Source organism: Schistocerca nitens, chromosome 6 (genome assembly GCF_023898315.1).
Source record: "Schistocerca nitens isolate TAMUIC-IGC-003100 chromosome 6, iqSchNite1.1, whole genome shotgun sequence".
Lineage (NCBI taxonomy): Eukaryota > Metazoa > Arthropoda > Insecta > Orthoptera > Acrididae > Schistocerca > Schistocerca nitens.
Genome location: NC_064619.1, coordinates 319,990,533 through 320,009,760, shown reverse-complemented (window position 1 = coordinate 320,009,760; position 19,228 = coordinate 319,990,533).

Here is a 19,228-nt window from a genome sequence, read left to right as displayed (position 1 = left end):
ATACTGATTGTATAATGGTAAAACAGAGATTTCGGAACCTGATTTTAAATCGTATAACATTTTCAGAGGCACATGTGGTCTCTGACCACAATTCATTAGCAAAGAACTGTAGATTAAAGGTAGGAAACGAAGAAGACGGGACTGGGTTCAAATGGTTCAAATGGCTCTGAGCACTATGGGACTCAACTGCTGAGGTCATTAGTCCCCTAGAACTTAGAACTAGTTAAACCTAACTAACCTAAGGACATCACAAACATCCATGCCCGAGGCAGGATTCGAACCTGCGACCGTAGCGGTCTTGCGGTTCCAGACTGCAGCGCCTTTAACCGCACGGCCACTTCGGCCGGCGCGGGACTGGGAAGCGTTGAAAGAACCATAGGTAGTTTGGAAATTTAAAGGGACCATGAGGCAACAATTGACTATAATATGGGAAAGGAATACACTAGAAGGCGAATGGATAGCTCTGAGAAATTAAATAGTGAAGAAAACAAAGGAACAGAAAGGTAAAAAGGCAAGGCCTCATAGAAACCCTTGGATAACACAGCATATAATGACTTTAATTGTTTAACGGAGAAAATATAAAAAATGCGTCAAATGAATCAGGCGAAAGAAAATACAAACATCTAAAAAATGAAATTTACTGACAGATCAAAACTGTGTGCCGGACTAAGACTCGGAACTCGGGACCTGTGCCTTTCGCGGGCAAGTGCTGTAAAATCAGAGCAACCTAAGCACGACTCACGTCCCTGCCTCACAGCTTTACTTCTGCTTGTACCTCGTCTCCTACCTACTGGATCTAAAAAATGTAATTGACAGGAAGTGCAAGACGGCTAAGTAGGAATTTCTAGAGGACAACTGTAAGGGCTTAGACGCTCATTTCAGTAGGGGAAAGATAGATACCGCCTACGGGAAAATTAAAAAGGCTTGTAGAGAAGAAAGAAGCAGCTACAGGAATATCAGGAGCTGAGATGCAAAGCAGTCCTAAGCAAAGTAGGGAAAGCTGAAAAATGTGCAAATGTGTGTGAAATCTTATGGGACTTAACTGGTAAGGTCATCAGTCCCTAAGCTTACACACTACTTAACCTAAATTATCCTAAGGACAAACACACACACCCATGCCCGAGGGAGGACTCGAACCTCCGCCGGTATCAGCCGCACAGTCCATGACTGCAGCGCGTTAGACCGCTCGGCTAATCCCACGCGGCGAAAGCTGAAAAGTGAAAGGAGTAAATATAGGTTTTACACAAGGGAAATGAACTTGCAGGCAATATTATAGAAATGGAAGAGGACACAGATGAAGAAGAACTGGGAGGTACGGTAGTGCGAGAAGAATTTGCCAGAGCACTGAAAGAACTAAGTCGAAACAAAGCCTCGAGAGTAGACAGTCAGGACTACTGACGACCTAGAGAGGGCCAGTCATGACAAATCTCTTCCATCTGGTGTGCAAGATGTATGATACAATCGAAATACCCTCACACTTCAAGAAGAATGTAATTATTCCAATTCCAAAGAAATCAGGTGCTAACAGGTGTGAGAACTAGCGAACTATGTTCAGTATGTCATGATTGCAAAATGCTAACATGAATTCCTAACAGAAGAGTGGATAAACTGATAGAAACCTACGTCGGGGAACATCAGTTTCGATTCCAGAGAATTGTCGGAACATGTGTGGCAGTGCTAACCCTACGACCTTTCTTAGAAGATAGGTTAAGGAAAGCCAAATCTACTTTATGGCATTTGTAGACTTTAAACAAAGCTTCAGACAGGGTTGACTGAAATGCTCTCTTTGAAATCGTTAAGGTAGTAGGGGTAAAATACAGGGAGCGAAAGTCTATTTACAACCAGACGGAAGTTATGAGTCGAGGGCTGTGAAAGGGAAGCACTCATTGAGAAGTGAGTGAGACAGGTTTATCCCCTGTCGCCGATGTTATTCAGTCGGTACACTGAACAAGCAGTAACGGAAACAAAAGTAAAATTTGCTGTAGGAATCAAAGTTCAGGTAGAAGAAATAAAAACTTTGGTGTTTGCCGATGAAATCGTAATTCAGTCAGAGACAGCAAAGAACTTGGAAGAGCATTTGAAAGGAGTTGGCAGTGTCTTGAAAGGAGGATATAAGATGAACATCGACAGAAGCAGAACAGGGCTAATGGAATGGAATCTAATTAAGTAAGGTGGTGCTGAGGGAATTAGATTTGCAACGATGCACTTGAAGTCGTAGATGAGTTTTGTTATTTGGGCACTAAAAAACTGATGATGGCTGGAGTAGAGAGGATACACAATGTAGACTGCCAATGACAAGAAAAGTGTTACTGAAAAAGAGAAATTTGTTAACATCGAATATACACTTACGTGTTAGGAAGTGTTTTCTGGTCATTTGTCTAGCGTGTAGCCATGTATGGAAGTGAAACATGAACAATAAACATGAAGATAAGAAGAAAATAGAAGCTTCTGTATGTTGTGCTACAGACGAATGCTGAAATTGGGTGAGTAGATCACGTAACTAATGAGGAGGTACTGAATAGAAATGGGGAGAAAACAAATTTGTGGCACAACCTGACTAGAAGAAGGGATCGGTTGACAGGACACATTCTGAGACATTAAGGGATTACCAGTTTATTACTGGACAGAAGTGTGGAGGGTAAAAGTTGTAGAGGGAGACTAGGAGACGAATACAGTAAGCAGATTCAAAGGGATGTGAGTTGCAGTAGTTATTCGGAGATGAAGTGGCTTGCACACTGCAGAGTAGCATGAAGAGCTGCATAAAAGCAGTCTTCCGAATGAAGACCACAACAACAGTAACAATACACTTTGTCATGAAGTACACTACCATGAAGTGCACTGTGTAACCAGTTTCCCCTCGCTTCCATAAGCAGTTCCGTTTGTTTGTTGCTCTATATTACGTTTTATATCATCTGACAGGTGAAAAATATTTTACAGAACTTTTATATAAACTTTAAAGAATTTTTGTCTTTTGGTACCTTCTATCTTTAAAAAGTTATCGAATGCTGCCTTAACCGACTCCGTGTTTCCCTAAATAAGTAGTTTGTATTAGCTTATATTTCCACATAGTGCCGATGATGGAATATTTTTTGCCAGTTGTTTTCTATTTTGTTTGGTTACCATACATTTTCCTTCATATAATTTATTGTGTTTCATGTAATTTGCTTAATATAACTGCAATAATTCTGTGTTTTATTCTAACTTGTTACCTACGATCGCTGTTTACCAACTTGGTGGTGAAACACGAGATAGATTTGCAGACACATGTTTGTTCGTTATAAAATGTCCTATGCAAGACGTTAGTGATTATCATTCATGGGCAATATAACTTCAGGTTTAGTATAATTTCAGGCACGTCAAATGTGAAACTATGAATGTTTTAAATTATAACAGATCTGTTTCTAACCTTAAGATATTTACGAAATGATATATATTTTATTCATTATTGAATTGTATCGAATTACAATATATTTCTTCGTATTTCGACACATATTCCGTCGTAAATGATGACTTGTAGTACAACACATTAGATAAGGCTGGAACGCCAACAATTAATGGACTATACCTCTTAAATATTTTATCAATTTTTCTGTTATTTTACAAATTACTTCCAATGAACTACACTGGTTCTTGTTTCAAAACTTTCTTCTGACGTCAAAGGTTTTTATGTGATCTTTTATATTCAGTGTACGCTGAATTCAAATATGTACTCATTTTTCTCAGTAAGATCACGTTTATTCACTACCTGAATGTTTATGCAGTAGCCAATTAGGTACATAAGCATTCGAAATTTTTAAGTTTACTATCACAAAGCAGAACTATTTCCATATCATTTAATACATGATATTAAAATAAAAGTAGTCATCAAGGTTGAAAAGATACATCACATTATCTGTGTAGCGTTAAAGACATTGAAAATTACGCTACAGCTATAGCCATAGCTGGCAATCGGTATACAGATATGGGGATGGCAACTCTATAGGAGAGAGAGGCAGGGGTTGAGCTGACCTTGATTCTTGCTTGTAGCAACCTGCAGGCTAGATTTACTTGAGCTCTCTAAGACAAAGCAACATTGTTACATAATGAAGCGAAAGTACAGAATCATACTAACCATTGTTTTTAGATTTGTGGTAAAATCATCATGCCGCACAGGAAGTTAAAAATTTCCCCTTTTGAGAGGAAAATGTATCATGCACTGTTGCTTGCTCCAGAAAGTGCGCGCTTACGGTCTATCCGATGACATTTGTGCTTGGATAGAAAGTTTTCTAACAGACAGAGAACAATATGTTGTCCTGAATGGGGTGACTTCAACAGAAACAGCGAAAGTTCAGGTATGCCCCAGGGCAGCGTAATAGGTCCACTGCTTTTTTACGATTTACATGAACGATCTTGTTGATGGTATCGACAGCGGCATTGGACTGTTTGCCGATGATGCTGTAGTCTAAAGTAAAGTAGAATCACGAAAGTTGTGAACAAATCAGTGAGGATTTGCAGAAAATAAATGGGTGATGTAATGGCTGGCAGTTATCTCTCAATATTAGTAAGTGTAACCTACTGCGTATAACAAGACGAAAGTCCCCATTAATGTACGAGTACAAAATAAATGCGCAGTCTTTGGAAACGGTAACATCCGTCAAGTATCTGGGTGTGACTATTCGAAATGATTTCAAATGGAATGATCAGATTACACAAGTAACGGGCAAGGTGAAGTCTAGATTGCGGTTTATTGGTAGAATTCTGAAGCGATTCAGTCCTTCGACAAAGGAAGTTGCTTACAATACGTTAGTTCGTCCAATATTGGAGTACTGTTCGTCTGTGTGGGACCCTTACCAGTTGGGTCTGATTCAAGAGATTGAAAAGGTCCAAAGAAGAGCGGCGAAATTCGTGACTGGTACATTTAGCCATCGCGAGAGCGTTACAAATCTCATAGAAAGTTTGAAGTGGGACACACTAGCAGATAGACGACGCGCTAAACGGAAGGGGCTGCTCACTAAATTCCGAAATCCGATCTTCGCCGAGGATGTAGAGTATATATTATTATCAACAACTTTCAAATCGCGCAATGATCACCATTCTAAGAAATGGAAATTAGAAGATCGTACTGAGGCGTTCAGACAATCGTTTTTCCCTCGCGCGATCCGCGAGTGGAAGAGAGGGGGGAAATATGACTTTGGCGCGAATTGTGCCCTCCGCCACTCACCGCTTGGTGGCTAGCGAAGTATATATGTAGATGTAGATGTAGATGCATACTTTGGAATGTCTCGATTTTGGTGAACCTGTGATTTGGAGAGAAGGAAGAGATCACACTACCGATTGTTATTTCTGTATGACAAATGTACAGGGTAAGTTAATGACTTTGATTCTGATGAACTAATATGTCTCTTTACTTGCACCTCTTAAATTAGAATAAGTAGCTTCGTTGAATTAATTGATTAATTAATTAATTAATTTATCTGTCTTTAACTTTAGGTAGGAACCAAAAACACAAAGAGAACCTAAAATGTCTGCTCGTGCTTCAGTCTCAAAGGGTCCACGTCGAGTACAGGAAGATCGTAGATCTAGGAACCATCGATATTAAGGTTGTAAATTTTCGTAGCTGTTTGCGAAAGAACCAGAGCTCCAAGCGATAATAAAAAGCACTGATGCTCAAATAGTTGTACATGCAGAAATCTGGCTCAAGTCGGAGATAAGTTCAACCAAAATTTTTGCAAAGGATCTGAAGGTATTGAGAAAGGACGGGCTAGGTGCAGTTGGCGGTGGCGTGTTTGTTGCTATTCGAAGTAGTTCACCTTGTAGCAAAACTGAAGTACATATTTCGAAGTACATATTTCTGCAAGTTAGAATAGGTAGAGGTCTTTCTTGGCAACCAGAATAAAATAATAATTGGCCGCTTTTACCGAGCTCACAACTCAGATGATACAATTGCTGAAAGGCTCGAAGAAAACAGGAGCCTAGTTCTAAACACTTTCCCGACTAATACAATTATAGTTGGTGGTGACTTCAGTTCGCCCTCGATATATTGACGAAAATACGTTTTTAAATCCAGAGGTATGCATAACGTATCATCCGAAATTGTGCTAAACGCTTTCTCTGAAAATTATTTCGATCAATGAGCTCACGAGCCCACTCGAATGGTAAACAGTTGTGAACAAACGCTTGAATACTTAGCGACAAATAATGCTGAGCTAACAACGAACATCAAAACGGGTACAGGAATTAGTGAACACATGGTAGTCGTGGCGAGACTGAATACCGCAACTCCCAAATCCATCAAAAATAAATGAAAAATCTCCACTCCTTCCTAATTAACAATATAACTGTAGACCAGATGTGTGTGGGATCAGAGAAATGGCATCGACAGAACTTGAGAGATTTATATCAAATAAATTAACATACGCAAAGCTGATTCTCAAGGAACACAAAACAAATGTAAAGTATGCTATCGGCAAGACGCAATCAATGCCTTCTCTGTGCGATAGCAATGGAAATAATATCGATGACAGTGCTGCTAAAGTAGAGTTACTAAACACAGCCTTCCGAAATTCCTTCACCAAAGAAGACGAAGTAAATATTCCATAATTAGAATCAAGAACAGTTGCCAGCGTGAGTGTCTTAGAAGTAGATAACCTAGGAATAGTGAGTCTTCCGGTCCAGACTGTATACCAATTGCGTTCCTTTCAGACTATGCTCATGCAATGGCTCCATTCTTCAAAATCATATACAACCGCTCGCTCGAAGAAAGATCCGTACCCAAAGACTGGAAAGTTGCTCAGGTCACACAAATATTCAAGAAAGGCAATAGGAGTAATCCACTGTATTACAGGACAATATCATTAACGACGATATGCATCAGGATTCTGAAACATTCATTATGTTCGAACATTATGAATTACCTCGAAGAGAACTGTCTATTGAGATAGAGTCAAGACGGATTTAGAAAACATCGTTCTTGTAAAACGCATCTAGCTCTTTACAAACACGAAGTGTTGAGTGCTATTGACAAAGAGTTTCAAATTAATTCCGTATTTTTAGATTTCCAGAAGGCTTTCGACACAGTGAAATTAAGTGCTTGTGAAGTATCGTCTCAGTTATGTGACTGGATTCGTGACTTCCTGTCAGAGAGGACACAGTTTGTTGTAACAGACGGAAAGTCATCGAGTGAAACAGAAGTGGTTTCTGGCGTTCTGCAAGGTAGGCCCTCCGCTGTTCCTCATCTATATAAACGATTTTGGAGACAGAGTACATGTTTTAGGCTCTTTGCAGATGATGCTGTCTTGTTCGCCTAGTAAAGTCATCAGGAGATCAAAACAAATTACAAATCGATATAGAAAAGGTATCTGTATGGTGCGAACATTGGCAGTTGAACCTAAATAATGATAAATCTGAGGTCATCCACATGAGTGCCGAAAGCAATACCTTCAACTTAGATTATATGATAAATCAGTCAAATATAAATGCCGTGAGAGCTGCATCAAACCAGTCTCAGGACTGAAGACCACAACAACAACAACATAAATGCCGTAAAATCAGCTAAATATCTAGGAACTCCAGCAAAAAAAAATACATAGGAAATTTAGTGGGGAAAGTGAACCAAAGACTGTGTTTTATTGGCAGAAATCTTGGAGGATGCAACATACCTACTAAAGAGACTGCCTAAACTGCGCTTGCCCTCCCTCTTTTGGAGTACTGCTGCGAAGTGTGGGATCTTTTCGAAAGGACTTACAGAGTGCATCGTGAAAGTTCCAAGAATTTCAGTACACTTTGTACTATCGAGAAATAGGGAAGAGAGTGTCACAGACATGATACAGGATTTGGGTTGGACTCATTAAAACAAAGACTTTCTCGTTGCATCGGGATGTTCCCACGAAATTTCAGTCACCAACTTTCTCCTCCGAATGTGAAAATATTTTGTTTTTGCCGATCTACATAGGGAGAAACGATCATCAGAATAAAATAAGGGAAATCAGAGCTTACACGGAGAGGTATAGGTGATAGTTTTTCTGCGCGCTGTTCGAGAGTGGAATAATAGAGAGTAATTGTGAAGGTGGTTCCTTAAACCCTCTGCCAAGCAGTTAAGTGTAATTTGCACAGTAGCCGTGTAAATGTAAATTCCATCTGCCATAAGACCAGTGCCTAACGGTCCAGGAATTATGATTCCAACAATTCCTGACAACTTGAGTGACTTTTCTGACCCAGGTAATGAAATCAATAATGAGGATATTTGGGATACTGGTAATACATATCAAGCCCCTCAGATTCGTTTCAACCAAAACCCCTTAACCCAAGCTAAAGTGAATGATTTGATACGAGATTTGTGATTATTCAAAGTATCTGTCCAATTTCTAGGAACATGTCTTCGTGAAGATAGATTATTACCTCCTGGAGCAAAATTTATTCCTACCGAGGTCATGGTGAGGACTTTCGATAGTACTTCACAAAGGATGAAGAAGCTTCTCTTGGTAATTGTCATGACACTGGCGGTGTCACTGAAGGTTTGGGTATAACGTCTATCTCTACTGAATAGCGTCTTTTTATAAAGTAGGAGTTAGAAATCTGAACTACACCACATTCGTAATGTGATTCTTCTGTTCCACTGGGTCATTCAGAAGAAATGAGTGAGAGCTGCAGTAATTTGGAACGTTTGTTAACTGCTCTGGAATATGAACATCACAGTGGAAGATATGTGGAGGTATATTTATGAACTTAATATACTGGATGCCTAAAGTGTCAATTTTGTAAACACAGGTGTAGATTAACATTATTTGACACAGGTTGTGGCCATAATGCTGGATCTACAAGGTGGCTACACCAAATATCCATGCTTCCTATGCCAGTGAGAGAGATAAGAAGCACTACGTACAACGTATCTGGAAACACGCATGCTGACACCGTATTCACACAAAATTAAGCCATAAGCTGTCGTGGATCCTGAGAAAATTCTACTTCCACCGCTGCGCGTTGCACTTGCTTTAATGAAATCCTTTATAAAGGTAGTGAACAAAGAAAGAAGAGGTTTTACTTTTTTAAAACAAGAAATTTACGCGTTTCGGTGGGGCCAAACTCTGTGCACGTATTTTTGATTTTACTCAGATCACGGAGCTTATTAAAGGTCCAGAATTCGATAGGAATAGTGTGAATACGGAGAGGAATGTCTGGATAGCATTGAAATCAAGAATAAAACACTTTCCTGGAAACTATAGGAGCCCATACTATGAAAATGCTGTCGAGTAACATCTGCGACACTTGAGGGTTATTGGTGCTCTTATGTCAATGAAAATGTATTCCTCAGCTCAAATTTAGATTACTTGCGTGAAAACTGTGGATATTATAGCGAGTAAGAGAGTGAGCGTTTTCGTCGAGACATACTGATGGAAGACAGGTACGAAGGTCGGTGGAATGTGAACACACTTGCGGACTGTTGTTGGTGCCCCAAGAGAGACATTCCAGACGCAAAACACATACGAGTTCTTGCAAAGAGCCATTCTTCGATAAATTATGTTAATGTACGATGTTATAGACATAATTTAGACGTCATCCAAATGCAAGAGTGTTTTCAAAGCATAGTTAGCATATGTATTGTACTTAAAAAAGTTTCTTAAATCTCATATTTTAAAAAGTGAAATACCAATAAAACCTGACCTGACTCAACAAAATAAATTACGTTTCTGATTTCCGTGTTCTCTAAATATTAAGTATTAGGTTTAAAAAACTTGACCTCGGAAATGACGCAGAGCAGTGCTGTATAAAAGTGTTAAGAAGACTGTATGTCCTTCTGTCACTGATTATTTAGTATACATTATATGAACGGAATCTGGTACGCTAGCAGTTGATATTATGTTCTCTTCCATGTTGCTATCGATGTTCTTCGATGTTAGCTGTAAGTGTATCTTTCACAATATCATAACAACTGTTTGTAGTTATCAGGCTGCAGTACTCATTTTGTCACTGTTATGTGACATGTTATGGCTTACCGTTATGATGTGGGTTATGTACACATGTATTTAGGGATTATGGCGTGTGACCATATATGTATAAGATGAATCCGATACTTGCAGAGTGTAAAACGTGGTACATGTAAAATGACGTCATGCACGTAAGTAGAGCTATCACATTATACAGGGTGAGTCACCTAACGTTACCGCTGGATATATTTCGTAAACCACATCAAATACGGACGAACCGATTCCACAGACCGAACGTGAGGAGAGGGGCTAGTGTAACTGGTTAATACAAACCATAAAAAAATGCACGGAAGTATGTTCTTTAACACAAACCTACGTTTTTTTAAAATGGAACCACGTTAGTTTTGTTAGCACATCTGAACATATAAACAAATACGTAATCAGTGCCGTTTGTTGCATTTTAAAATGTTAATTACATCCGGAGATATTGTAACCGAAATTTGACGCTTGAAACCTCCGACGTTCAGTTGCGTGTTGTAACAAACACGGGCCACGGTCGGCGAGCAGCATCTGCAGGGACATGTTTACGATGACGACCGTGTTCACGAGTGTGGCTGCAGTGCACTGTTGTGGTTTGGTCTAGCTGTCGCAGTGTCCGCATGTAGCGCTTGCTGCTATTGTTATTCTGCATTCGTCTCCGCACGCAGACCAACTGTAGTACACCGTGTTACCAGACGTCTGTGATAGTGTAGTGTTGTAGGAACTGTGACCATGGTGTATTCGAACTCTGAAAAGGCGGAGATGATACTCATCTATGGCGAGTGTCGACGAAATGCAGCTGAAGCCTGCAGGGTGTATGCAGAACGGTACACGGACAGAGAGCATCCAACGCGCCGCACATTGCAAAAGATCTACCGCCAACTGTATGCAACAGGTATGGTCGTAGCACTCAAACGGGTCCGTAACAGGCCCGTCACAGGAGAAGCGGGTGCAGTTGGTGTGTTAGCTGCTGTTGCCATGAACCCACACATGAGTACACGGGACATTGCGAGAGCCGGTGGACTGAGTCAAAGTAGTGTCATGCGCATACTGCATCGTCACCGCTTTCACCCGTTTCATGTGTCGCTACATCAGCAATTATATGGTGATGACTTTAATCATCGAGGGCAATTCTGTCAATGGGCATTAACAGAGAATGCGTTGCAGTTCTACCTGTTTACCGACGAAGCGGGTTTCACAAACCACGGGACAGTGAATCTACGGAACATGCATTATGGTCCGTGGACAATCCTCGCTGGCTCAGACAGGTAGAGCGACAGCGACCGTGGACTGTAAATGTATGGTGCGGAATCATTGGCGACCACCTCATTGGTCCTCACTTCATTACAGGGGCCCAAACAACTGCAACATACATCGCGTTTCTACAGAATGATCTGCCAACGTTGCTCGTAAATGTCCCACTGGAAACGCGTCGACGTATGTGGTATCAGCATGATGGTGCACCTGCACATTCCGCAATTAACACTAGGCTGACCCTTGACAGGATGTTCGACGGGCGTTTCATAGGACGTGGAGGACGCATAAATTGGCCAGCCCGTTCTCCAGATCTTACACCTCTGGACTTCTTTCTGTGGGGTACGTTAAAGGAGAATGTGTACCGTGATGTGCCTACAACCCCAGAGGATATGAATCAACGTACTGTGGCAGCCTGCGGAGACATTACACCAGATGCACTGCGGCGTGTACGACATTCATTACGCCAGAGATTGCAATTGTGTGCAGCAAATGATGGCCACCACATTGAACATCTATTGGCCTGACATGTCGGGACACACTCTATTCCACTCCGTAATTGAAAACGGAAACCACGTGTGTACGTGTACCTCACCCCTCATAGTAATGTACATGTGCGTCAGTGAAAAAGGCCAATAAAAAGGTATTAGCATGTGGACGTAATGTGCTGTTCCAGTCTCTTCTGTACCTAAGGTCCATCACCGTTCCCTTTGGATCCCTAGGTAATTCGGTGCTCTCCGATACACACGATCGAACAGCGGAGGAGTGGTACTCAAGCGTCAACTTTAGGTTACAATGTCTCCGGATGTAATTAACATTTTAAAATGCAACAAACGGCACTGATTACGTATTTGTTTATATGTTCAGATGTGCTAACAAAACTAACGTGGTTCCATTTAAAAAAAACGTAGGTTTGTGTTAAAAAACATACTTCCGTGCATTTTTTTATGGTTTGTATTAACCAGTTACACTAGCCCCTCTCCTCACGTTCGGTCTGTGGAATCGATTCGTCAGTATTTGATGTGGTTTACGAAATATATCCAGCGTTAACGTTAGGTGACTCACCCTGTAATGTTCTTATGTCAATGCGTTACGTGTAATCTTTTATATCTATATTCTCGTCTATGTTGGTTTATTTCAATTTCAGGTTCTTGAAAATGATTCATAATCGAAATTAGCCAATCGCACGAATTAAATACAGAACATTAACATAACGTCTTCAACGGGACATGTTTTTATTTGTAAAAATGTAAATATTTTTTTACTGTAATGACTTCTTTCCTGATGCCAAACCCAGACTATGAGAGTAAATTGCGTGTACTGAGATGTACTATTACTCCTCTAAACATTGCTTTCTCAAAAACTTTTCGATACAATTCTCTATGATCCCTCTCTCACCTTTTTTTTATAAGTGGATACACTAGCGAGTATTACAGTGCGTCAGGAAACTGACCACACCTGAAAGACATATTGCACAGGTGATTACTGCAAAACTGATGTATGAAACACTGATCTTGAAATTTTAGCGTATCAATGGGAGTCTTCACTCAAATTCATCTTTGCTTATTTGTGAGCAGCACTTATTGCTCAAGACTAAAATTCTTACCCGCTATTAAAAGATTTAAATCAGCTTTTCCTGTGTAAGCAAGCGTCAGTGTCTCTTCAATAGCCATTACGTTAATGAAACAATATTCTGCAAAAATACGGAAGAGAAATCAAAATCGAACCTTCCCAAAAGAGCGAAACAACATATAACAGCTCAGTCTGACTTTCTCAAATGTCACTATCGCAGTTATTTTAAAAGCAATAATTTCGGTGCTGTCAGAAATTAAAATGTTTTTGCTATAGTTCTGTCACGCTATCGCTCTTACTCAGAACAAAAAAAGAATGAAATTTTTGAAATGTTTACAGTTGTTGTCCCGTTTCACAACTTGCTGCCCAGACTGTTTTGGCGACAGTCTATCCATCTTAGTCTCTTTGGTTGGAAACCCCTTACAAAGTTGACTTCCTTGAGGTACGTTTATTATTTACCGTCCATGATGCTGTCAGACAATGTCGTCTCTTTTGGTCTGTTTACATTCACTGTATGTTGTTTGGTTGTAATAAGAGTAGCTTGCACTTAACACCTCTTATTTGTCACTTCCAAATTTTCCCCTATGGCTCAACAGTTTAATGCCCGTTCTAGTGCATCCATACAGCAGCATAGGCCGAGAATAGTGTTCGATATTATCTGTTTGTACAGTTAATATTATATTTACTTCAACAACATATCCTCGAATTCATTTCGTCCTCTGGTGGCTGTTCGCCAATGAGATCTATGCACGCACGTTTTGACTGTACAATGTAGAACTGCTGTCCAGATTTCACGGAAAACAGCATGCACATGAGCGTCAGTAACTGCAGTCTTCTAGAACTCATGTATGAACCATCTTTCAAATTATCGCTGTTTGCATATAAACTGTTAGGAGATCGAAAGAGGCATCAAATCCAACAGAAATTTTATCGTATAGGTTAATATAATCGATGAAATCCTTATATGGGTTTGTAGTTCTGTGAATCTTATGAAACGGAACTACTTGCGCCCTAATGGAGCGAAATGAGATACTCTGTTGCTGCAGAGATCTCCGACAAATCCATATTATATAACAAGCATGTTCTTATCTTACGGATATGACTTCAGCTGTGTTTAAAGGACATTTACCTCTCATCTGTCAGTTGTTTGACGGTGTTATGATCAAAAGCTGATTCGATCTTCTCCTGTTAAATAATTTCGAGAACCTGTTTACAATATTTCAGGCTCAAATCTGCAGTAACTTTCCTTTTGGTACTGTGATGGCCAATGAATAGTTACATCGATTATTTAATTGCGTTAGTGACTTCGTATAGTAAAAGTGACTTCAGCACTTTTGGGCTATTTGCTAGAGGTGATAAAGTTATTACACGATCCTCTCAAAATAAAGGCTGTGGAATTTACAACTTTCTATGCAGTGATGCCCTCTGTTGGCTTGCCTCCTTCATCTTTTTGCAGAGCTTATTCCTGATAACCACGACATGGACAGGAAGCGAAACTCTGAATGTCGGATCTAAACACTACTTTTTCCAAGAAGTTTGTGTCAAAGTGAAATATGCGTGGAACAGTTGAAAATCATGTACTTGGTTTTACGTTCGACGCAGGAAATCAAGTTAATTTAATGTCAAAGGAAGCTTGGGAACGGAACTATTTTTCCCAATTATGATTCCTGTGTCTTAACCATACCCCGATAGAAAATGAAACTACAGTACTGCTTAATTACAATTTGCTTCCATTTGTAAAACTATTTGATGTAGTTACATTTAGTTTTGTTATTACTTTGTCTTCATTGTAGTACGCTTCTATACCTCAATTGTAAACATGCCCACCGCTATATAAATAACGGCTTTTGTTGAACAGTGAAGCGTGTAAAGGCTTTTGATCTTATTTTCTTCGAAATGTAACAGTTTCCTTTGTTTCCTGCTTTTCGGATTTACTGTGGCAAAATCAGATTTTAACTGTACTTCTTGCATATGCATAAATGTGTGTACAGATATCGCCAGAAGTTTTGTACCGAGTGAAAACGCTCTGAAATTAAGCAGACATCCACAAACCGACACGCTTCCGCGCTGCACAGCGGGGCCCGACCTGTTAATCCTTTTGCACGTGCCAATACCAGCAGGTTACACTGCGGAGTCTGATTCTCAAATTACGTTGTTGCGATCTGTTCAAAGTGTTGCCGACAGTAAATTAAAAGCGGCCCGCTTTTGCATTCCAACTTTTATTGCATAGTGGTTGCCTGCCAACGGACCACGGTTTCAACACGTGCACTGCTGCGTACCTGCACTTTGTATTAAGAGTAAATTGCCAGGCCACCGTAACAGTTCTGTAACGATATAACGCAGACCCGCAATTCCGTTGTGCGCTACGGGAAACCGGTAACGATTATAACGTTTCGCTGGTGCGTGAAATTCTTGGACCACCGGGCCGGAATAATTTCCGCCGCCTACGTGACGTGAAATCAAGACATTTTAGATCACGGTGAGGAATGAACGCGCTGACGCACTTCACGTACGACAGTGTCGCTGCCTGGTAGACTGTACAGTCGGATCTTCACCATCTCTTCCTAGATATGACGACTGCAGTGTATATTTGTAACGTAATGTGCAATGGCGGTTTGGATACAAAAGGGCAAGGCAGTACACAAACTTTATTGAGTGTCGTTTACATCAGTAGCATATTTTATTTACTTGTCCAACAAGTTGTCCATGCTCGTTTCAACCAAACCACGGGGTGAAAAGGTAAGACAGTACATCTCCTCTCCCCCCCCCCCCCCCAATCGTCCAATATATATACAGCGTCCGAAGAGACCTTGAAGGCTCAATGGTACCGACTGGTCGCCGTGTCACCAGAAGCGGATACATCTGCTGTCAGCATGCACTTTGTGCAATCTTTAATTCGGTGCCTTACCTTGACGCAGTCATCTCGCAAACTGTTTGTTTGCAGACTGATTTGCTTCGGCTGCTTGAAATGATTCCTATCGAAATCTCTTGATAAATAATTCCTACTACTTCTGCTTCTGTGTATCATTCACATCACAACACAACACTACAGAGGAAATCGAGTGGAAAAAAACAAAAAAATACTATAAATGTTAACTTTACCTGTAGCATATTGTAAATTCATAAGAATAATAGGCAATTGAAATAAAGCTACTCCTATTCCACTGTGGCAGGCTGTTACAGCAACTGGTTTAAAAGTACTGCGGATCAAAAATAGTCTCGGTTGCGAAATTATGCCTTTTTGGAGCATCAACACAGTGTATAAAAGTAGCTGGATATGTGACCCATCAGTCATAAAACCACATATAATGCAAAATAGGTACCAAGGTAACTGGATATATAATCCATCCATCATAAAACATCTAAACGATGAAGTCGACCTTTAGCACACCAACTGGCTGTACCGTGGCAGTACAAGACAGGGTCACATTTCCAAAACCATGTTCCCAATCTCACATGGCGCACTGTCTGTATTGGTATGCACACACACATTACTATAGTATTAATACTTTAATTATTATTAATTTATTGTTCATTATGACATGGTCATGTGTACTTGACTGTCCACAACATTTGAAATATTTTTTACACTAACAAAGTCCTTTCTTTCTGAACATCTTTTATTTCACCTATAATTTTTTCTGTATATCGACTGCAGTCCAATTCATTACTTCCAGTTAATCTGCTACTCTTTTCTTATATAGTTTAAGATCCACTACATTCCTGACTCCATATGTCTTCCCTGATACGGGAAATATCAGATAATAGACATTGTCCTCATTTGGTTGAAATTTAGTAAGTCATGTTCGATTGCTTCATTAGGCCATTCAGTTAGCATAACATACTAACTTATTATTCCTACCAAGTGGTTTCTTCATTCTACCTACTTCATATTCCCTTGGAGGTTTCTCATTTTCCCTAGCAGCTAATTATGCTAATCTCTCCTGAACTAAATCATTATTTTTGACTGGGGGCTTCTTCCTTTCCCCTCCTATATACTCCTTTTATGACATCCAATGTTTTTCACTTTCTGTACTAACTTCTATTAAGGCAGATTCATCCTTCTCATTTACACTTTCCTCTGCACTATTATCTTCACCATGCCTGTCCTTTCTAATTAAGAATACCTGCACTTGGCCTTCTGGGGTTACCTTCTTCATGTTTTTTTTTTATATTATCTGTCTTCTGAGTTTCCTCAAAGGTTACCTGCCCTGTACCTGACAGACATTCTGTTATCCCTTTCCAACAGTCTGCACTAAGCATATCTTGCCTGCCTACTTCTAATTGTTCATGTGCCTGTTTTTCCTGACATATTTTTTATTCGCCTCAACTACATCACATAGCACTTTCCTATTATCATTCATATTTGCACTACATATTACAAGTTCATCAACAGTAGCAGATATACTAATAATCTCATCATCCATTACCTCCCCATCACTAACATAGTCTTCACTCAAATCACTGGAATTATCACTATCCTCTGATTCTTCACTATATTTCTCATTGCCTATATTACTCTCAATATTGTCCTGTACATTGAAACTACTACTTTCCACTATCTTTTTCCTGACTATTATTTACTTCTCCCTTCTCCTTTCTATATTCAGTTACATTTTCTACTAAATTACATGATGCATCTACACAGTGATCATATTCTTCTGTTTCTACATTACCAATATTACCACTGGCGTCTATATCCACATCTCCTACTAATTCACCAGTACCTCTGTCCACTACATGCCCTATGTATTTACAAGCCTCACCTGCTGTTTCATTGGGAACAGTGTCTATCTTTTTTAATAAGATTTTATTAGCTTCATACTCCTGTGCAGCAAAATATCATCTATGTTTACCTGATAAGCTTTTCTTAGTTTATTGTACTTCTGAATTTCCTTTTTTCTAATCATCTCAGGTAAACCCTGCACTTATTTTAATTTAGAGTCCCACTCTTTCTTTCCCCAGTACTTCATGTTTTTATCACACCAAGCATAGTATTCATTATTTCTTTCGTTAAACCCACAATTTATTTTTGTTTTATTAATCTGCCTATCACCATAAGATCTATTTACAGTGCACTTTTTATTGTTCCACCTTTGCTGTTGTGGTGGCTGTTGTTGGGGCCTTTCCTCTCTGTCCAGCCCAGCTCGACCCTTCACTATTGCAGCCTTTCATTTCCCTCATTATCATCCAGGTAATACATCCTGGTATTGAATCACCTCTAGTTCCACGACCTGTTCCATCTCTCCTACCTCTGTCTATTCTTACTACTGTCATAGCTTATTACATATCATCACTTCAGTAACTGCACTTATTTTAATTATTAGTAAATGTGTGTTGATTGTGGTGAGGTCCATTTCATTAGATCTGTTCCACATATCAACTTCACCCACCCTGCTTAAAAATGTGGCTCGGTCATAGTTTCTATACTGACAAATGCTGTCATTCCAAGTAACATTGCAAAACATGCAATAAATCCTCCTCAGTTATCAATCGCTTTCACAGTAGTATCTTATACCTTTACATCTGTAACTTCTGTATGGCAGAGCATCTAAAATTTGCTGGTAGATTTCTCTCTTTTAACTACTTGACCAATATTTTTCCTAAAATTTGTTCAGAAATTCCTCTAAAGTCTCACATTTAGCTTTAACTGACCAATTACTAGCGTCATCACTAAGCCTATTTTGAGCTATTATAATGCTCTGTTTTTCCAGTATTTCTTTAGATATCAGCTTCCTACATGACTTCATAAATGTCACTGGATGTATGTTACTTTCCCACATAAGAAAGTTCTGTCACCAAGCAGTCATGTGCGATACCCCACCCAGTTTATCCCAATATTGATACATATTGAACGTGAGTGGCGATCGGACTCGTAAATGTCTGTGGGGAGGACACACACGTGTAGTAAGTAATCAGTATTCACTTTATTGCTCTGTAGAATGTAGAGCCTGTATCTTACTACACAAATACAATTTCGATTAAAGAAACCGAAAAAGTAATGGTATTAAAAACACAGAAGAAAATACATAAATACTAATGGACAACACTCTTAGATAACGATGTTACACTGCAAATGACTAACACAGAGACCATACATGTACTTAGTTAGTTATTGGGAGAAACAATACTTTCATCCACACAAAACACCTCTGTTGTAAACATGATACACTATTAAATAAATGTACTTCAAACGTTCAGTGAAAATAACCTGCTAAGCACTGAAGATGCTTAGCTATTGTGGTGATGCTTTTATTAGTTGGTTGGACTCCCATGGTCATCGGTCCCTTTTATTAGTAGTGTTTCTAGTAAACATTACTTTCGTATTATTTTACAATATCTGATCATTAGTATTGGGGCAACCTGTGTATGACCCACTCTGCATTGTTGCCAGATGTATCCAAGATGGCGGCGATAACGTCATCCAAGGTGGCTGCGATGACGTCATCCAAGATGGCGTC